General features: G+C 42.6%; 1 protein-coding gene across 3 annotated transcripts in view; it reads left to right on the top strand.

Annotated features, from left to right (window-relative positions):
* Nucleotides 1-22,424, top strand: part of RAI2 (retinoic acid induced 2) — a 90,560-nt gene that overhangs the window by 12,880 nt on the left and 55,256 nt on the right. The window contains exons 2-3 of one of the 3 annotated variants that reach the window (XM_083501984.1): nt 11,996-12,098; nt 19,506-19,541. The gene's annotated coding sequence lies outside the window, so the exon portion shown is untranslated. Of the gene's footprint in view, nt 1-11,991; nt 12,099-19,505; nt 19,542-22,424 lie in introns of those variants that run through there. The other 2 variants (XM_083501983.1, XM_083501985.1) reach the window with 2 other exon arrangements.

The raw sequence follows: 22,424 nt of genomic DNA on the forward strand, positions 1-22,424 counted from the left end.
CAATAGCAATTGGTAGGTTGCTCCCTGGAGAATCTAAGCTGCACTGTTCATTCTGGAATTGTTCCATGCCAAATTACCCCTTTCTTTGGAGGCTTCCCCACATAATCCCTAAGTGGCAGCCTTGGAACTAGGAGAGTAGCCCATCTCATCAATCTGGGAGCTCCTGCTGGAGCATTAGACAGCACTGGCCTCCCCATTGCCTCCCCTCACACGCAGTCCCTCCTGGGAAGCAACAGTGAGGCTGGTACCAGAGGCCAGGTTTGTCCTGCCTTCACTCCTTGCTGGTCACTGTATTAATCTGAAATGTGTCTTGATAGCTAGCTAGATGGTTAACCCTGTCACTTACAGCACAAATCCGTGCCTGCTACTCAGAACTTGCTCCCAGTGAAGCATGTACAGCAAAACTTGGGTCTCCAGGGGTTTTTGGACTAACTCCCATCATCCCTAGCTAGCAAGACCAGTGGCCAGGGAATGATGGGAATTGTAGTCCAAAAACAGCTGGTGATCCATGTTTGGGAAACACGGCTGTACGGTATAGGATTGTAGGCTCAACTTTATCCAGCTTTCTTTATCAGTAGTCTAAAACTGCTGCAATTGCAATGGTTAATGATGAAACAGTGGGTAAAGGAGGAAGCAGAACAATAGTTATGTGGTAGTTATTTCCTGTAGAAGGCTCGTGACAGTTGTTCTCCCAACCAAATGAGAGCCACGGATGATTTCTGACTTCTTTTCTCTTTGCCTTTAGGGTTTAGGGTTTTTTTGTGTTTTTTTAAAGGTTTGTCCATGAATTGTGTATTAGCATAACATTTGTGACACTCAGAGGTTACACAGCTCATTAAAGTTTGTCCACATATGAGTTGCAGTGGTTCATAGGGGCTGAGCTGTCAATGATGTTTCTTTCAGCAGACAATAAATACTGGTTGCTGCTAAAAATAATCAATCTGTTTCAATTTTTTATTGTGTAGAGGTCAGCAAATAGTGCACACATCTGCAAACAGTCCTTTGAAAAAAATAACATTGGCCTTTTGATGTTTGCACATGACAGCCTTGTAAGCAGCTGACTATCTCTTACATAAACATTTTAGGAGAATCTGTGCATTTGAGATGTGCTGGGGACTGAGGCTGAGATGTAAGTAGCTTTAAGAAACTGGAGTACAGATCTCAAACTGGCTGATTTTGACCCGTTCAGACCTAGCCAAAGCATCTTCAATAAATAAATGGTGGAGTTGGGGGAGGTGTTATTTGATTTAAACTACAAATTGAAAAAAAGATCACAGGTTTTTTAAAAAAAGAAATCCTTTCACATCTTAAAAATATTTGAGGGAATTATGATTTGATCTTGCAACACTCCCAGGCAATAAAAAAGAACTCAGTCCCTTCATTAAATTATCTGTTGTGAATTATTCTATCGTAACTAATCAAAAGAGTGGTTCCAGTCAGAAATATTCTCCCTCTTCTAATTTGATTCTGGGTTTAACAATGCAAAGCAATTTCCTCCAGTACGAAACTAATCTCCACTGTACACCTCTCAGTTGTGCTTTAATGATTTGAATTTAAATTGCCAACACATGGTTAGGACTATGCACAGCTGTTAGAATATTCAGATGTGCTTCCCATGTTGAATGGAAAGCACCTTCACCAGTGCTGTGAGTGCTCAGAGCTCAGCAGTGCTGGGGTAGTTAATTCCCACACCATGCAGCCAAAAATGGGATCATCCTAAAAGCTTGAGAGAGATAGGGATTCCACCCAAAAAAAATGATGAAATTGATCCAGTATAATAATAATAATAATAATTTATTATTTATACCCCGCCCATCTGGCTGGGTTTCCACAGCCACTCTGGGCGGCTCCAACAGAATATTAAAAACACGATAAAACATGTTTTTCTGGGCATATACAAAGAACTGAACTTGCATGACCTCCTGCTCCGGAGTCTTGGATCTCTTTGAAATAAACCCATTTGCTGAATCCATGGGTTCAGTGCCTGGCACCCAGAAACTCATGACAAAGGGGAATCTGGCACCCACAAACTCATAACGTTTCACTTCATTGCAGCCTAAGGAAAGCTGTTTATTGGCAGAACACACTGGGCAGAAACTGAAAGAAACAGGGGGATGAGGAGGTCTAAGGATGAAGTCTTGCTCCTGTCCATCATAATACTGCACAGATTACTACAGGGTGTTGAGAGGGGTTCTTTTTAACTATTAAGTGAGAAACAGCAACTATAGTCTAGGCCAGAAGTGTTTTCCTTTGGTGACCTTGCCGTGTTGAAAAGCATGTGTGTTTGTGTGGCGTTTCCTGTCCCTTCCAGAAAATCCCTGTGCTGCATGAAAAGTGGTCTAGAACTTTTTAAAATAAATAAAACCGCTTAACCCACTAAAATATATATTTTTAAAAATGAATATTAAGGGGAGCCATGCCCATTGTTAAGCAAGGTAGCTAAAGTAATGGTGTCATGTCCTCCATTGTGACACGTCCCCCTGCTGAGTGACTTGGCTGAGGACTTTGGGAACAGCAACTATTTGAGTGGATAGTTCAGGCAAGAGGCGGTAGGTAGCTTGTGAGTATGTTTTCCAGCACAATGAAGAAACTTTCTTCCTCTGAGGTGTAAGTAGGATTTCTAATTCTCAGGGCCACCTTAGATGCTTTGAGGGAAATGGCTTGCCTTGTCCCTTGTGGGCAACATCACAAGAAGGGCACTTCCCAGTTTTGGAGGGTCTTTTGACAAGATGTCCTACTCTGTGGGTCCAAATTGTTGCTGCACCCTCCATTAGAGGTTTCTGACAGTGAGTTCAGCTGCCAGGTGCCCCCCAGTGCAGTGCAGAGATGGAGAGCATCAAAGAAATAACTTGAGAAATGGTTATGTGAAATGGCCCTCCCCCCAGCTGTTTTTCAAATCATTTCATTGTTTGTTTAGCCCATGGACTTGGAAATTAATCCATCCAATTCTGTGGGTCTTAACTCTGATTAGCTTATTAGAAAAGCACAGGGTTGTACAGTAGTACCTCGGGTTACAAACACCTCAGGTTACAAACACTTCGGGTTACAGACTCCACTAACCCGGAAGTAGTACCTCGGGTTGAGAACTTTGCCCCAGGATCAGAACAGGAATTGCACGGCGGCAGCGGGAGGCCCCATTAGCTAAAGCGGTACCTCAGGTTAAGAACGGTTTCAGGTTAAGAACGGACCTCCAGAACGAATTTAAGTTTGTAACTAGAGGTGCCACTGTACAGTGGTACCTTGGTTTTCCAACAGCTTAGTTCCCAAACAACTCGGAACCTGAATGCTGCAAACCCAGAAGTAGGTGTTCCAATTTTCAAACTTTGCCTCGGAAGCTGAACGTGCTCCTGAGCTTCTGTTTTCACTGTTGCACAGCTCATTTGAGGCCCCTCCCCATCATAATTAAGGCTTTTCCCCTGCCGTTTTTACCCTTGTGCAGCTCATTTAAGTCCTTCCCATCATAATTAAAGCCTTCCATTTCTGATTGCAGTGTTTTGAAGTGATATTTGGTGCTTTTGTTTTTGCTATTTTTTGTGGTTTTGTTTGTGTGGGTTTTTCCGTCTTATGATTGATGGATTGATTGATTGATTGATTGATTGATTGTGTGACTGCGGAAATGGATAAAAGCCCCCCATCCAAACAATGACTATCATCATTGCAGGTAAGGGGAAAAAATCATTTTTATTTTTATCATCTACAATACTGTGTTATTTATTTTATAGTACAGAACATTGATTATTGCTTTCATTTTGGTCTTGTTAGATAGTAAAATGGTCTTGTTAGATAGTAAAATTCATGTTAAATTGCTGTTTTAGGGGTTGTTTTTAAAAGTCTAGAACAGATTAATCCGTTTTGCATTATTTTCTATGGGAAAGTGTGCCCTGGTTTTGGAACGCTTTGGTTTTGGAATGGACTTCCGGAATGGATTAAGTCTGAGAACCAAGGTACCACTGTACTGTTCATCTCTGATTCCACCACTGCTACAAGCAAGCAAGGAAACAAACAAATAAATTTCAGGGGGACAGTTTTCGGCCTGGTTTCAAATCAAACATCTTAAAACCACCAATTCTGAGGTGGGGAAAACAGCTGTGAAATTACCCTTGTCCGTTTACTTCAGCCCTACAGGCACATAGAAAGCAATCAATACCCTTTCAGAGCAATGTTCAGTTCTCATTGTAAGTGCAGGTCATATCCACACCATACATTTAAAGCACATCACTGGCTCCTGGCTCCCCCCAAGAATCCTGGAAACTGTAGTTTGTTAAGAGTGCTGGGAATTGTAGTTCAGGGGTTTAAACTACAGCTCCCAGGATTTAGGGGTGTGTGAAAGCCAGGTGCTTTAAGTTGGTGTTCTTGGTGTTTGCTGTGGTTGGGACCCAAAGGACTGCTTTAGACATGCACAAGAATTTATTAACAAGAGTATGGGCAACGTCCCATATTCTTTGGTAATTCAAATAGCTTCTCTCTCCCTATGTTTTCTTTCATCCTTTCTTTCCAAATCCTCACAGGGTTTCTTGTATTTCTTCCTATCTTACAATTTGCTTACAGAAAAGAATGACGTTAAGTCTGAAAGTCTATCCTTGACATAGCAGGGGCGCCAAGTTTAGTCTTTGTGTATGTGTGTTCGTGTGTGTCAGGAACAGTACATTCAGTGATTTATTTAGTAAATTTCTCCCCTGCCTTTCTTCATCACCAATCCCAGGGCAAGTTACAAACGATAAACACCTAAAGCAATTCAGGTAAATAACAACAACTAATGAAGATATAAGAAATAAAATAATAGTCTGTATAACCTCTAAAATTAAATTTATACTGCAAACAGCTTTAGATTTTAAGTAGTAGGTACCATACTTCTTTGGAACCCATCTGTTGTGTTATCTCCCTTCCTGCTTCTTTTTATGTATATTTCCCGGAAGTGGTTACAATTACCCTCCTACAGATAGTAATAGACTCCGAGTCAGGGATTAAATCCACCAGACCCACACCTTAAATGCAGTTCTAAATTTTGGAGAAAACAAACTTCCAAGGTTATCCTGCCTGCTATTACTTACTCTAATACTTGGAACTCCAGCTGACAGTGTCTCGGCCTCAGCTGGCAAAGCATCGAGGTTAAGCAGACATGTGAGGAAACTCCCATTTAAATATATATTTTAAACAACAGAGACTAATAAGGGCACAGTAAGGCAGAACTGTACAGTTAGGTCATGTGTAGTTTTAAAAGGAATTAAATAAATGTATGGATAACTGTGGATAACTATAAAACATTATGACTAAATGAAAACACTAGCTTTAAATGTAGCATGCCACTGGTAACCGGTTGCCAAGGCAACGTAGGGAACCTACAGCCCTCTAGGTGTTGAACTACAACTCCCATCAGCCCCAGACAGCACAGCCAATGGCCAGGGGTGATGGGAGTTGTAGTCCAGCAATATCTGGAGAGCCGTAGGTCTCACTCCCCTGTGCTAGTGGAAAGCGCTATTGGCTTAATGCTCTGTTGTCGGCTTTCCAGAAGCATCTACCATGACCCACTATGGGTAACAGGATGCTAGACTAAAATAATAGTTGAGAGGGTCCCCAAGCGTCATCTAGTCTGACCCTCTGCAATGTAGGAATCACAGCTAAAGAATGCCTGACAGATGGCCATCCAACCTCTGTGTAAAAACCTCCAAAGAAGGAGAGTCCACTGTCTTTCTTCTAACTTGAAGCCATTGGTTTTGGTTCTGGAACAACAGAAAACATGCTTGCTGTATCCTCCAGCCCTTCAGATATTTGAAGATGGCTATCATATCACTGCACAGTCTACTCTTCTCCCAGCTAAACAGGCATTTGACACCCCCAACGTAAGGCTTGGTTTTCAGACCCGATGGCCTCGGTTCTGAATAGGGCTCTGTTGTGTTCTGATGAGACGAAATGCAACAGAACAATAAAATGAAATGACCACTTTTTGAGATAAATAAAGGAAGCAAAAGAACTCTGGGAGGAAGAGATAGTTTCAGACAATGAAAGCGGAAGACCAGAGAGAAAATGTTACTATAACAATAATAATAATAAAAATATTATTTAAAGGTTTTAAAATGAACCATTTTTGTTGTACAAGAAGAAAAGGATGAAACTTAGCATGCAGAGGGAAATACAGAACTTGGGCAAGTTTATCAGTATGGTGGAAAAAAACAAATGGAACCAAAGCAGAGGAACTTAAGAAGGGAAGGGGAGTGTTCTTCTCCAGCAAAGATTAAATGACAGGACCCCAACTTTCAGTATTAGTTTCCGATTTAGGACTATGTGTGTGCCTGCCTTAGAAATGGCTTTTTAATGACATTGCAATTAATTTAAATGTTAAACACCTTATGAAATTGAAATCAAGCTCTGTGTTGATGGCACCAGGTGCTTCTCCTCCCCCCCCCCTCTTTTGCCCGCAGGGGGGGGAAAAACCCAGGCTAGATCTGCAGAAGTCACAGGTAGGTCATTAATCAAAAACACAGCAGGAATCCTAACGTAGTTCCTGCAGCAGGAAACTGTTAGCACAGAATGCGAGGCCATTATTTCTCTCCATATCCAGTCAACCTGAAGAGTATATAAAAAGGGGCTCTTTAAATCAGTACCTAATGTTAATGCCCATATTTCCATGATCTCATATGTTAAACTGCATTTTGTTATTCCTTTCTCTTGCAATGACTGGATTATGTACGCTATCACTCCTCTATGTATATATTTTTTTCCAATCAAAACCAGCAGGTACACTCTGCTGTGTATTGCTCTGGGAAAACAAAACACCAAATTTTAAATCTGCACTAACCAAGATGAAAAGGGAACTCAGCGGGGTATAATATGAGGAGAGGATCACACTGTAAATCCTGTTGAATTCAAAGGGGGCAGATTTACAGCCAAGAAGATCCTATTCTCAGTTTAAGCCTGCCGGGAGAGATAGGATTGCTCCCAAATCTCTCGGCACTGGTGGAGCACAATGTTGCACCTGTGCAAAAGAATCCCCGATGCTGGAAGAAGTGTACTGCCAGCATAATGTTTATGACATTCCCAACGCCACAACCATAATGAGCCAGCTATGGATCTCACAAGAAGTATATAAGCTCCTGCTAGGGAACACAAAACAGAATCTCAAGTGTGGGGAACTTTGGGGTCTCCAAATGTTGCCGAACTAGAACTGCAATCAGAGCATCTGATGCATCAGTAGCCCTGCCCAGCAGCACGGGAAGGATGTGGGTGGACTGACAGATTGGGTTTGATCCCTGTGTGTCAGCTCCAGGTATGTGCAGTTGGGGTTCTGGATCGGGTCTAATTCTGTCTTGTGATACCAGCTTAGGATCCAGAGGATCCCAGGCCAGCTCAGCCCTGCCACCCTCAGAATGCCCTGTTTGGGGGTTTTTGCTGGGCTCCCCTAGCTCAAGTGGTCTTCTGCCTTCCTGCACATTTGATAGGAAGAAGGGGGAGGTCTGTACCAGTGATGGCAACCAGCAGGAAGCTAGGTCAGCCAGAAGACACGTGAACAGAGGGACACCTCTGCTCAATTCACACACACACCCACACACACACACACACACACACACACACCCGCAGCGCAATGTGAGAGGGTTTTGGATTGCAGACTAATCATATTTAAAATACTAATATGTAATTATATGAAATGTATCACAGGAATTAATTTTATGGATTATAACACCACAGTTAGAAAGAGTAAAAAGATACTGCAGGATCAGTTTTAGAAGACTGTCTCAAAAGATGCACGGCATGTACATTATTTGATCAAATTAATACATCTTGTCACATTCCAAAAGGATAGGAGAGGTAATAATAATACAAGAGATTATAGTGAAAGCTGGAATACTTTCATAACATACTGAAATAATTGGTTCAATCAATTTATTGCTGGTTTAATTTAATCAGTTTTTGAAGCATCAGTAACTTTGGAACATAAGATGATTATGTTATGTATTATTTTTTGTCTAGTATTTTGACTAACTAAACAAAATTATCCCATACATATTTTTATATGCATGACCTAATATGACTAATACAGCTATGAAATATAATGATCAGATAATGAGAACTTTATTTTGAATTTAAAACCCGTGTATTTCTCTTTCCTAGATTGGGTTTGGGTATGTTTTTTAATGGTTTAACCCGTGAACCTCTCTGACAAGGGGCTCTGTGGCTGTCCTGAAGGTGAACTAGACAACACTGTGTACAGCAGCCAGTGTGGTGTCTTCCAGATGTTGTGGACTACAAATCTCATCATCTCTGATTGTCTGGCTGGGGCTGAGGGCCATCCATCACATCTGGAACGCATCATATAGGTTTCCTCTGGGGTATAGTCATGCTCAACTGAGAAGCATTCTCATCTGCACTATGCATTTATAGCAGTATCATACTTCATTCAACAGTCATGGCTTCCCCTAAAGAATGCTGGGTAGTGTCATTTGTTAAGAGTGCTGAGAGCTGCTAGGATACTCGTATTCCTCACACAGAGCTACCATTCTCAGAGTGGTTCAACAATCAGAGCCTCTTACCAGGGAACTCTGGGATCTCTCAGTATGTGATGATAAATTTGTCAACATTGTAGTATGCATGTATCTTAACATGCACACTTTTTAAATGCATTTCCCCCCTTCTGCAATGTATTTCTGCAGTGCTTTCCCCCCCAAAAAATGTTTAGGGGTACTCTCATTTTCCTACTCATATTGAAATACTGCCCCTCAATGAGGCCAAACTTAGGGGTATCCTTACACCTGCGTACCCCCAGAAAAAAGCACTGTATTTCTGTATGTCATTTTCACTAATATATGCATTTGTATGCTCGCTTTCCTGTAATACGCATATTTTTGTACATAGTCTTTAGCTGGAGAACTGCACTGAAAAATTCTGCAAAGTGTGAATTTCCAAGGATACTACATTTCAGGTTTCATATTTCATAATGTGCTAATTACATAGGCTTGCATCAATATTCAAATCAAACTGAATTTCTCATCCACCTCCCATTGCAAGCTATCATCTTAGTTAGAATCATTTACCAGAAATTCTATTAACTCTTCAGAAATGGAACTCTTATTGCTCTTCCTTGCTCCCTGTCTCTTTTACCTCCTTGAAGACTGATCCTATCTGAATGAGATTTCACTCTTGAAATATCTCCCATTGCTTCAAGGCATGCACACAACCTTTCCAGCTGCTGATTTTTAGAGATGCTTCTTCGTTTTCATGGATAATAATGCCTTTGCCCTTTCTTTGTTTTATGGACAATGTTGACCCTGGAGGAAATAGGATGTGCAAGGTTTTGAAGTTTAATTTTCTCCCTAAATGGCCCATCAGTAACATACGCTTCTTGGAAATATCCTGCTATTATACATTGCAAAAAAGGAGCTGACTGAAGTACAAGGAAGTGTGGTGTTTGGAGTGTGAGAGCAGGTCTAGTTACAGATGATCATTCCTGAAGAGCAATGGGAACACCTTCCTCTTAATGTTACCATGGCACCAGTCAGCTCTCCAACCACCATAATATATTCATGCAGTGGGAGGGGATAGAAACTTTCCTGCAGGAAGAAGGATGTCTGTTAATTTCTATCTTGGTGGCAAATTTCAGCCCCTTTTCTTAGTCGCATATAAGTAATTGGAACAGTGACATTTATTACATTAGCTCTCCGTTGGTCTAGTCATTTTAACACTTAAAAAAAAAAGGTGAAACCAGAGCAGCGCATGGAAACGCCATTAACCTTCCCACTGGAGTGGTACCTATTTATCTACTTGCACTTTGAAGTGCTTTCAAACTGCTAGGTTGGCAGGAGCTGGTACCGAACAATGGGAGCTCACCCTGTCATGGGGATTCAAACCGCCGACCTTCTGATTGGCAAGCCCAAGAGGCTCAGTGGTTTAGGGGTAATTAATGCTTGCTGTGAGATAGCCTTGCTCCTCTTTTCCCCAAAAAATGAGACAGAATTGGACTTGCAGGAATTGTGGCTTCTCATGATAAAGTGCACACAGAATTGAACTTAAGGGACACTGCTGCACCTGAACCTCTATTCAAGGCTTATGAAAGCAACAATTGTTACATAGGCACCCGACACCAGTGGCTCCTTGTGCAAACAGCTACTCTGGTGTAGACTGAAAGCCTCCCTGCTCACATTAATGAAGGTGCACCTCTTCAGACTCCACCTGCCCCTTCAGTCAGAATGTAAGAAGGCAGCAATTTCCATCCTATATTGATCATAATCAGCGCTGTTTCCATTCCGCTGCAGTTCAGCTTCCACCAAAAACTAGCTGATTTGTATCGCTGTTTGCTATGGTCATCATTAATTAATGATGTAATTAATTTCACACCATTTCCATTCAAAGGGAATGTAAAAATGGGCAGGGGTTAATTAATAACTCTACAGTGGTACCTCGGGTTACAGATGCTTCAGGTTACAGACTCTGCTAACCCAGAAATAGTATCTCGGGTTAAGAACTTTGCTTCAGGATGAGAACAGAAAGGTGAAGTGGCAGTGGGAGGCCCCATTAGTTAAAGTGGTGCTTCAGGTTAAGAACAGTTTCAGGTTAAGAACAGACCTCCGGAATGAATTAAGTTCTTAACCCGAGGTACCACTGTACATTGTAGACTAAAACAATAGCTGGTTGTATTTGCTTGCCTGATTTCATTCCTTACCTCATGCAAACTGCAGCAATTTCCGCTCGTGTATCTGCCATTCACACCCATCAGTTAGAAGAATGGGGAGGTCTGGTTGCATGGGAGATCTCTGTGTGCATCAGAGCACCTGCAGAGCTTTGAACTGGGAACATTGATTATAATGAAACATCCTTCCCAATGACTCCGCTGGGGATCACACCTGTTCCCGTTACCTAATAATCTGTGATTTGCCCAATTAGGTGATAGCTTCCCCACATTTTCCTGAAATTGGATAATAAATAAGAAGCTGTGAAAACAACTGCTCCCTTTTCCTCTTAAGTGTGTTCTGATTCTTAATGCTCACTATCTAAGCTTTAGATATAGTGGAGGGGGAATAAGTAACACAAGGAACATGGGGCTAAAAATAATTTTGAAAAGCACTTCAAACTGATTAATAGGTTAAGATATTGAGTAAGGATAAATGATAGAGGGTAAGGATTTGCTGAATTAACTATGTGAACTGGAATACAAAAAAGGGAGGTGTGAGGAGGTCAGGAAACAAGTAAATGGAATATAAGATATGAAAATATTGATCCTTTTTTGTTTTGTTTTTTGTTTGTTTTTTAGCTGCTTCTTACCTTTTACTTTTTAATGTCTATGTGGCTTGTTTCTGTATTTTTGTATCTTTCTTTTTCTTTTATTACGGTTATTTTTTGTTATTGTTTATGTTTAAATTCTGTAACTCTTTATTGTTTGTAAAACCCCAATAAATATCATTTAAAAAACCAAACAAACTGATTAAGATCAAATCGGCCCTAGTTTTTAATCATTCTTATCACTATTATCACCATTATAAATATATATATTTAAATTTATTGCTCTTCTCTCTAAATTCTGAGGAATGGTTACAACAATTCAAAATACAACATTAAAAACAGTTTAAAGCTACTTTTTGTAGCCAGCCTATTAACACATGAACTTGAAAGGATTTCTTCTAGTGTAAAGTAACAAAATAGAATTAGGAAACTAATCTCACTGGTCAGTGGTGAGATACCGAACAACTGTGTTTCCCCTTATATTGAACTACTGTATAGCCATGTATTGTTTTTTCAATTACATTTTCACTCTGATTTCTGTTGTGAAGCTATTAAAAGCTATTATAATCTGGCATGGCAAGTCGAGGAAGAAAAGCCGCACACCCATCTCTCAGCCATTAATTCTGTGTACTCTTTAATTAGTATGCACAGTGAATGCTATCCCGGAAGACTTCCAACTGAGTAATGTCATTTTTGCATTAACCCCATTTGCAGCCAACGTAGTCCTATTATTGCTGCTGCTCCTGATAATAATCGCTTGCTTATCCTTTCCCTGTCTCCCAGAGAGGGTGAACAGTGGGCAGCCAGAAGGAGGAGACCCATTCACCTGCCAGCTTTTCTTCCAAGCAAGAGAGCAGTGTCTGACTGTCCAGGACTTGGATAAATACCAGGTGAGATATTGGGAGGTACTCATACACCTGCTTTTTTCAGTACAGCGGTACCTCAGGTTACATACGCTTCAGGTTACATATGCTTCAGGTTACAGACTCCGCTAACCCAGAAATAGTGCTTCAGGTTAAGAACTTTGCTTCAGGATAAGAACAGAAATCGGGCTCCGGCGGCGCGGCAGCAGCAGGAGGCCCCATTAGCTAAAGTGGTGCTTCAGGTTAAGAACAGTTTCAGGTTAAGAACGGACCTCCGGAACGAATTAAGTACTTAACCCGAAGTACCACTGTAATGATAAAAGTGAAACCAAAACTCAATAGACTTTAGGGTCTTTCACAAGTCTCCTCACCCATCAACATATAGAGAAGCAGAGGAATGCATGCTGCCCCCAGCCATTTTGGTACATTCAGTGTTGGTGTGAAAGGGAGCTGCCCATGTTCTGCAGTGGTGTGCAGTGGAAATTCTTGTAGGCTCTACTTTAATACTCTGATTTACCAGGAACATTTAGGGTCCACTGCATGCCAGTGGTTCTACTATAAGGCTTTTCCATATGAGCAGGAGCTTTGGGTTCAAGAATGGCTGCAACTTCTGCCTTTGTGCATGCATGCTGTAAACACATGTTCACAACTGGATAATTATTTTATTTCATGAAATTCGTACACTGTTTAAAGAAACCCTCAGAGTGGTTTATAAAATGATAAAATGGAGCAAAATTGACAGCCATACTTTAAAACATACAAAAGTTAATATGCCAAAACAGATTAAAATCACCTCAGCATCTGGGTAGGCTTGTCCAAACAAGAGTGTTTTTAGCAGGTTCCAGGTGCCAGGATCTCAAGAGCCAGTGAGTTCCAAAGTGGCAGGGGCTGCCACACTAAACGATCGAGTTTTTACAAATGTGGCACCTGTAGTGCCAATTTGAGTGGGGACATGTGGGAAACATCCTTAAGATGAAGGGAAGTTTTGCTTATTTACTTCATTTATGAATCATTTCCTATAAGACATCTCAGGGTGAATTAGCATTTTTTTAAAAATCTAGAAAAACCATTTCAAGTCTAATGTGGACCACAGAGTGGGATAAAATGTACAGTGGTACCTCGGGTTAAGAACTGAATTCATTCCAGAGGTCTGTTCTTAACCTGAAACTGTTCTTAACCCAGTGGCGTAGCGTGGGGGGTGCCAGGGGTGCCGGCCGCACCGGGCGCAACATCTGGGGGGGCGCGAGTCCAGAGGGCCCAGCCGCGTCGTACCCTGCCCCCTAGCTCCCCCCGTCCTCCCTCCTCCTCCGAGATCCCTCCAAACCTCCAAACTCAGCGCGCGCGATCCACCCCCTCCGCCGAGTTTACTTCCCCTGTTCCCCAGGCTCTGCCGATCCGCGGGCGGCGACCCGAGGAAGCGGGGAAAGCGCCGTGCCTTGGGTGGAGGGGCGCAGCAAGATGCCCGCCTGCCCCCGGCCATGAGCCCGGCCCGCTCGCCTTCCCCGCCTCTCTGCCCTGCCCAGCCGGCAAGCACGGAGGGAGGGCGGAGAGGCTCGGAGCGCGCCGGTAGCCAACGACAACAACGGGGAGTAGAAGGCAGCAAGCGCCGGCAGGCGGCGGCGGAGCGGGTGGCCGTAGCCTCCTGGCGCCGATGGGCGAGCAAGAGGCGGGCGAGAAGCCCGGGCCCGGCGTGCCCGGCCCCCCGGACGGGGTGGCCGGCGGAGAGCGCCCCCACGCCGGGGCCGGGCGGCGACGCCGAGGAGCCGTGCACGCTCTGAGCAGGCTGGCGCGGCGCCTCTTGCAAACTTTGCACGGCGCCCGGCAGCAGCAGCAGCAGCAGAAGGCGCTGAGCCCGAGGACGACGAGGGCGGCTTCAAGCGCCCGCCCGGGCCCGAGCGCGAGAGAGGCCAAGCCAGCGGAGAAAATTTGGAGAAAATTCTCAGAGTGGAATGTGAAACAAAAATGTCTCAACACTGAACCTTAAAATGTGGCATGCGGTGGTATAAGGAAGGGGCTAGATTCAGCCCCTGATTCAGCCCCTGAAGATGATGACATACTCTCACCTTCAGACTTACGGTATTTCCAAATTAATCATACTGAAGTTCATTTAAAATTCCTGTTTTATGTTGGATGCAAAAAAGGTTTGGGTAAGGAGAATGGTGGTGGAAAGACGATGTGCTGGGCAATGTTGGGTGGTGGGTTTGAGCCCCACATTGGGCAAAATATTCCTGCATTGCAAGGCTTTAAACTAGCTGACCCTCACGGTCCTTTCCAATTCTACAATTCTGTGGTTCTGTGGAAAAATGCTGGGGCAGCCACGTCCTCACTCAATGATGGCAGCATCAAGACAGTTGCTTACTTATGGTACATCTTGAATGTGCCATCATAGCTCTAACGCCACAAAAAAACCAAAAACCCCCAGTAAGGCTCACTTTTGTGGTGCCTCAAATGCAACTTGGTGGCGCCTCAAATGCATCACTGTGGTGTCTGTTCAGACACGCGTATCAATGGGCCTTCTCAGTGGTGACTCCACACAGTGGCGTAGTGTGGGGGGTGCAGGGGGGGGGACGGCCGCACCGGGCGCAACATCTGGGGGGGGGGGTGCGCTCGCACTCGCAGCTCTCTGCCCCTACCTAAATCCACGGGTTAGGGGGCGCAAATTACTTGCCTTGCCCCGGGTGCTGACAACCCACGCTACGCCACTGTCTTAACCTGAAGCACCATTTTAGCTAATGGGGCCTCCTGCTGCCGCCGTGCCGCTGGAGCAGGATTTCTGTTCTCATCCTGAAGCAAAGCTCTTAACCTGAGGTACTATTTCTGGGTTAGCGTAGTCTGTAACCTGAAGCGTATGTAACCTGAAGCGTATGTAACCCGACGTACCACTGTATACTTAAAGGACTTGTTAGAAAAGGAAGATCTTCAACTGGTGCTGAAAAGACGACAGAGATGGTGCCTTTCTGATAGGACTGAGAGGCTGTTCCAGAGGGTAGGTGCCACCACACAAAAAGCCCCGTTCTGACATTGTGTGGAATGGACCTCCTGATAGGATAGAATTTGCAGGTTGCCCTCTTGGACTGGGTAAGTAAGGGATGAGAGGATCAGCTGGGTATACAAGGGGTGAGACTGTGTTTTAGGCATCCCGGTTGCCAGCTATATTGTGCTTTGTACACCAGTACTTGCACCTCGAACTGAGCCTGGTGGGGTGGGGTGGGTGGAGACCCCCCCACACACACACAACATGTTGTATATCAGGGACTGCTTGTGCTTGGCCAAATGCCTAGTATCAGCTTGCAGATGTAAAGGCCAGGCTATGGCAAAGCCAACTGTTGATGTATGGCTAACCTGTGCAAGCGTTTTGTGATTTAAGACAAAAGCAAAAAACATAATTCATAGCTGAGCTTTAATGTGTTTATAATTCTGTGATGTGTTGAATGCAGCACGGTACGAAATAGGGAACATTGGTTTGCATTATTAATGCAAAGCAAGGAATTCCACCCCCCAGCCAAGATTTAGAAAACTGCACTGGTTTTGTTTATTATTCAATTAATATTTTAGCACTCCAAATAGCATGTCAGACAACCTCCTGTATTTACCGCTTGTGTGTATAAGATTTGGCAATTTGCTTCTTTCCCTTTTTATAATCAAGGAAATAAGATATGCCATTAAAATTATGTATTGCTAGAAAGTGTATTTGCAAGTAGCAATGAGTCACTCTTGTGAGTGCTGCATTTGCATTTTGTTACTTACATGCTTTGCAGTCTCACTGGATGACTCCTAACACGCAGCTTATTTGTGCCGGCATATTTTGGAGGGAATCTACTGCTGTGTCACAGCAATGCTGCTGTTGCTATGGTGACAGAGATGCTTGTCTCTGCTTCATCACCTTTGTCTCCCCACACCCTGCCCCTTTTACATCACTTACTCACCCTGCCAGGGCTCACAAAAGGCAAGCAATTTCACTGGGGGTTCCTGTTCTGTTTTTCAGCCACATGACATTATACTACATTCATGTCACTTTCTTTCATATGGGTTTATTCATTTTAAAGGCTGCATTGTTACAATGTGAATCTTTATTGTGTGTGGAAAATGTTAGTTTTAAAAACCAGGCTTCATAGGGTTGTTATACGGCTGGAATTTTCCAGATATATCAGGAATACTGCAGCCGCAAGCAGTGTCCGGGCAGAAATTGGCTCAATTGTCTGGGAAGATCTGGACGTGTGGCAGCCCGTGTCATTTTTTGTCAATTTCCCTCAGAAACAGCTCAAAAACGCCCAATTTCTTTGCAATTATATTGCCCTGTATTGCCTACAGGGCAATCTTCTGTAAGCTTGCTTAGAATTCTGACCCTGTGTGTTCAATAGTAAGGCACAGGTAAATGTGCCTAGGGTTGCATACTACTTGTTTCACCTGATATATTAAATTACAGTCTAGTTTCCCATAAGATAAGTCTCTAGTTTGTAGAGTTCTACAAACATTGGGAGCAGCTTTAGACATTAACAATGCTTAGCAGTGCAATCCTGTGCATGTCTACTTAGAAGTAAGCCACATTTAATTCAATGGAGCTTACTCTCAGGGAACTGAGCCCAGGACTGCAACCTTGACAATCCAGAATGACTGGTGCTTCCTGGTCTTTGCTCCTATTTGTCACTCCTGCAGCCAAACTCATGTATCACCTCCCGGGGCGAGATCTATATCCTCCAGATGAAGATATATGAGTTCTGTTACAGACATTACAAATAAGCAAAGGAGGACATGAAAGCTAAGCCACTTGCGCTTCCTGTCTCCTACCACCTGCAAGCTTGAAACCTTTCTCGGCTACCACTTGAATTTGCCTTCTGAGGAAATTATGAGGCCATTATATTCAAGTTAAGACTAGACTGTACCATAAAGAATACATCTCCACTTTAAAATTTCATCTTATCCCAAAGTTTTAAAAAAAATGTTCCATTAATTATTTTCAAAATTAACAACTGATTCTTAAAAAAACAAAAACATAAGCTGTAGATGTTGCTTCAAGGATATAGATTTTTAACACTGTAAGTGAATCCAGACCTTGAGCTGCCTTGACAGTACATATGTTCTCACATGCATTTTTAACAGCCACTTTGTGCTGGAACCTTGAGAAACATTATTATTATTATTATCTCTTCACCATAACGTACGAGAGTAGGTTAAAGCAATGCAAAATATGCACTATTAAAATCGGTTAAACATTTTACAATAAAAATAATGGACTTCTAAAGCTATAGAACTGAAGCACAATTCAAAGTGTTGGTGCTGTCCTTTCAAGCCCTAAATGGCACCAGCCCAGTATATCTGAAGGAGCGTCTCCACCCCCACCACTTGGCCTGGACACTGAGGTTCTCCTCCGAGGGTCTTCTGCTGGTTCCCTCACTGCGAGAAGTGAAGTTATAGGGAACCAGGAAGAGGGCCTTCGTAGTAGTGGTGCCCTCCCTCTCTTCAGATGTCAAGGAGATAAAGAATTACATAACTTTTAGGAGACATCTGAAGGCAGCCCTGTGTTGGGAGGTTTTTAATGCTTGATGTTTTTAGATATGCTATAAGTTGCCCAGAGTGGCTGGGGAAACCCAGCCAGATGGGCGAGGTACAAATATTAGTATTAGTATCAGTATCAAGTGTCAAAAGCCAGGTAAAGAGGTGTGCCTTCAACATATGATGAAAGCTGTACTGTGTAGCTGCCAGACACACCTCTGTCAGGAGGGAATTCTGCAGCTTAGGGACTGCCACAGAAAAGGCCCTCTCCTGGGCTGCCACTCCCCCAAACTTCCATAGTTCACTTAGTACGCTACTGTTCTACCACCTGTTGCCACTGTCCTGCCATATTCTTAAGGAAGTCTTACACAGAACCAAACTGGTAGAGGGTTGAAACACACACACTGTAAAGCCTACCTACTGAGTCATTGAACAATAGTTGCAGTCAATCTCTTTACATGCCATTTACCTGGGTTCCTCAATCTCGGCCCTCCAGATGTTTTGAGGCTACAATTCCCATCATCCCTGACCACTGGTCCTGCTAGCTAGGGATCATGGGAGTTGTGGGCCAAAACATCTGGAGGGCCGAGGTTGAGGAAGCCTGCCATATACCATGTATGGGGAGATCTACCTGGCTCCATAATTTGCTTGTCTTTTACAATACTGTCAAAATAAGAACTAATTCCAGTAGGCTTTTAAAAAAACCAAACTGATGATGGCTTTGATCTTATTGATTGAATGATTGATTGATTGATTGATTTAGTTTATTTATACACTGTCTTTCTATGGTGAGCTGTGCCAAAAGCAGCTTACAATGGACATCCACTTCTTATCAAATACAAAAAGGGGAGGTTGGGGGAGAAAGCAGTTTACAAAATGTATCAACACATTCAAATAAGACCAGAAAAATCCAACCATTGTAGCAAATATAGAATAAATGAAACATGACAAAATTAATAATCTAGGCTTAAATATATAAGTAAAGCAAAAAGGAAGTGATCAGATAATGAAGTTCCATCTGTTGGTGCACTCCAATGAGCCTCAGTGCCCTGGCTTGTATACAGTTCAGAGTGGGAGGGGTCTTCTCCCCAGGCTAGATGATGTTCAGCTGCCTCCCTCATCTTTCTTCCAAAGGAGGCTAACAGCTGCAGAAAGTAAATGCTGAGGATGGCAATGATGATGAGTCTTCTTGCCAGCCTCCTGGAAATTCCAGCTGCCAGTCTTGCCATACTCTACAGGTCTTACCACACTCCAAAGACCCTTGACAGCCTAGTTTAAATACAGTGGTACCTCTGGATGCGAACGGGATCCGTTCCAGAGCCCCATTCGCATCCTGAAGCGAACGTAAGACGCGTCTGCACGGGTCGCATTTTGCCACCTCCGCGCATGTGCGTGACGTCATTTTGAGCATCTGCGCATGCGCAAGTGGCGAAACCCAGAAGTAACGTGCTCCATTACTTCCGGGTCGCTGCGGAGCACAACCCAAAAATATTTAAGCTGAAGCATATTCTTCCTGAGGTATGACTATACTGTTCAGAGAGGGAATGCTGATGCCACTTTTGATGGTGCTGCTTCTATTATTAGTAGTAATAGTAGTGCTAGTAGTTGTATTACTGTTGTAATATACAATTACTGACTCACACTTGCATACATGAAAGGGTTAACTGGAGCTCAGGTTGCCAGTGGGGGTGGAGCTTAGCAGGCTTTTGTTTCCTCCCTCCCATCCCCCCCCCCCCCACTTTATGCTTCCTGGAAGAAGCAAGGAGCCATACAGCCAGTGGCTCCCAGCTGCAAGAAAAGCCAAGTGAACTGAATCTCTCAAAAATGGAGATTTTACAGCCTGCATCTTTGCTAATCCAAAGATTGCAAGATTCTTTTTGTAAGGAAACAAATGTCTTTTTAAGTTATTTGAAACTTTCTTCTTCTTTGTTTTGCTGCCAGTGGATGGAGACTTGGTTGCTGTAACTTCTGGAAACTGTGAGTAAAATATTCACTTATTTGGAAAGTGAAGTATCCCAGCCTAAGTATTTTCTTGAGGAATGTTTGTTTAAAGATGAATGAGGGTAGATATAAATCGAACCAAGTTTTAGTATGCTTGGAGTAATCACCATTGTGCTAACCCTGCTATGAGAGAGTAAGAAGTTCTCTTCCAAACCTCTCTTTCCAACAACTGCTACATTTATTTGTTACTTACTACAAAAATGTTTCAAGGCATCTTTTTATATATGGTCTCGTACACTGATTAGTTTAATAATTCTAACTAGTTTATTTTTACAGTATATTGGGCTCTGTTAACTGCTTAGAATATGTAGTGCATAAAAGTGGGAGGAGCACATACAGAATACATAAAATTACAGTACGAAACCATGCATATCTATTCGGATATACAGTAATTACCAGTGGAAGGTGTTTTGGATTCTAAGTGTGTTTTGGATTCCTTCCTTGTGGCCTTTAAATGGTATATCCTTCTTTTCTACAAGTGGCTTGCATCGTGTTAGAAAATACTGTACAATGAGCCCCAAGTACATGAGTCAATGGTCAACATAAATAAATTAATAAGATTACATTTATATGTCCCCAGATACTTTCTCCCACATTATATTCACACACACACATACAATCTTAGGCTTGTGTTTTCAGATATACTAAAATAAACACACACACACACACACACACACACACACACACACACACAGATACCATCCATAAAATGAAGGAATATGTGGTTAAGTGGAGTTCCAAATCATTAAACGTCTTTACCTTGGAAGTAATAGCTGGAACTAACTAACCTTATTTCCAGAATCGTTGATTAGACTCATGCAAATGAGGCAAAAAGAAGAGACCAGCACAGTTATTTTTGTCTAATTTTCTTTTTTAAAATGTCCTCTGCTTCTGTTTGACTGACATAAGTTACTGAGGAGTAGCATGTTCCACAATGATATTCTCCAAGAGGTCACAGAACGTAATGTTTTTTCCAGCCTTCTGTCTGCCTTTTGTTTAAGAAGATAGGAACTTGGCTGTCTATTTTTCTCCTGACTACTTTCAGGAAATCTGCCTATGATGAGTGAATGGGATTCAGTTGTGGGGGAGAGATTCATTTTTAACAACATAATGAAATCTAGATAAACTAATAATAAAACTCATAGCCAAGAACAATGTGCCTTTAACCCACATTTTAGTTCAATTAGATTTGGGGCCCTTTTTGCCCCCCTTTCATGAATAAGCACTTTTATTATTCAAAACAAGCTTCAAAGAGCATTACATCCTCTATAGGAAAAAAATTCAATTGGTGTTTAATTCAGTGGTAGGATGCAAATTTAAATTCCCATAAGGAGAGGACTGTTAATGCTGTTTAAATTGGTTGTAAATTACAGATGATACACTTGGGATTCCAAGCCCAGATTGGTGGAGTGTTGCTTTATGAATCCATTTCTTGAACTTGCTGTGCATTGAATTGTGAACAATAAGGCAATGAGGGTTGCTATATACCTGGACTTCAGTACTTTCGTACATTAGTGTGCAAACTGCATGTCCTTGGGTTGTGGTGGTGGGAATAAAGTATTCAGCTCAACATCCTTGACTTTTTTTTGTAAAGACAACTATTGCATCTTTACACTGTTGCGTATCTATGTAGCAAAAATTATCATGGGGAAATAAATATTTATTAGAAATAATAGGATTATTCTAGGTCCCCAAGAGGAAGAAAGGCAGTTATTTTCTCAAATCTGTTTCATTCCTAGAGCAGTTAGATTGGCTTCCTCGTTGTTCTTCCACTCGTGAGTGAAGACCTTTTTATTCTGACAGGCCTTAAGGAACTGACGGTTTTTAATGAAAGGGTTACTGCTTTGTTGTTGTTGTATTCTGTATTCAATATATTTTTATATTGTTTAATTCTGTTACTGTTTTATTACTTTTTGATTATTTTTTCTATGTTTTAGCCTTTTCTATTTTATCTGTGTTTTGGTATTTTTATGTGTAAGCCGCCTTGAGTGCAGGTCTAGGGAAAAGGCAGGATATGAATAAATATCTTAAATAAATAAGCTATCAAAGAGAAGCGTGAAGCTCCAACTGGTGCTGAAACTGAAAACCTACTCTGTAAAAGCTGCCAGTGTTTTCATAACACTTGGAAATAATTCTCCTTTGAGGGCAATTGTTATGATGTTCTTCTTAACTTTTCCTTTGCTTGCTTTTGGTAAAAGCATAATTAGGAGGGGTGTGCAACTTCCCTGTGCTGCTGAAAAATGAGGTGAATTGAGGTGATTCTTTCCCCCTCTGGGTCAACAAAGATCACTGAGTAGGTTCAGGGCTCCCACGAAGCCTCATGTTGCTCTAAGGTTCTGTTTTTCTGTCCTCAGTCAGGGGTAGACGTTGGTCTTTTAAATTTCAACATTGCTCTGTGCAAGGCCAAAATTTGGTGCCTCCCTCCCCCTTGCCTCCGTTCTCCACATGCAGTATGTCATCGTTGTGGCACCCTGCAGCACCCCCTCAGCTTAGTGCAGGGGAACTGGCCCTGCTCCCTAAACCCACCTCTTCCTCAGAAAACTATATTGCTATGCTTTTATGTCTGTTTGGACTTTGCCTTGAAGTGAGGCTGTCCAAATATTGCCTATGGAGTCCACTCCCATTTGGCTAGTCCAGTGTTTCCCAACCTTTTTTGGGCAAAGGCACACTTGTTTGATGAAAAAAATCTCGAGGCACACCACCATTACAGCCCCGTGACGTCAGCGCGCAGCGTCACGCCGGGAGGGACGCACGAAAGTGAAAGTTTCAATTTTTTTCCCTCCCCCTTGCCGGGGAACCTCCAAGCTTTGGGGGTGGGGGGGGAGGAGGCAGCAAAGCGAGGGACTGAGGGACGGCGGC

The sequence above is a fragment of the Podarcis liolepis genome, assembly GCF_965112155.1.
Source record: "Podarcis liolepis genome assembly, chromosome: 4".
In the NCBI taxonomy this organism is placed as follows: Eukaryota; Metazoa; Chordata; class Lepidosauria; order Squamata; family Lacertidae; genus Podarcis; species Podarcis liolepis.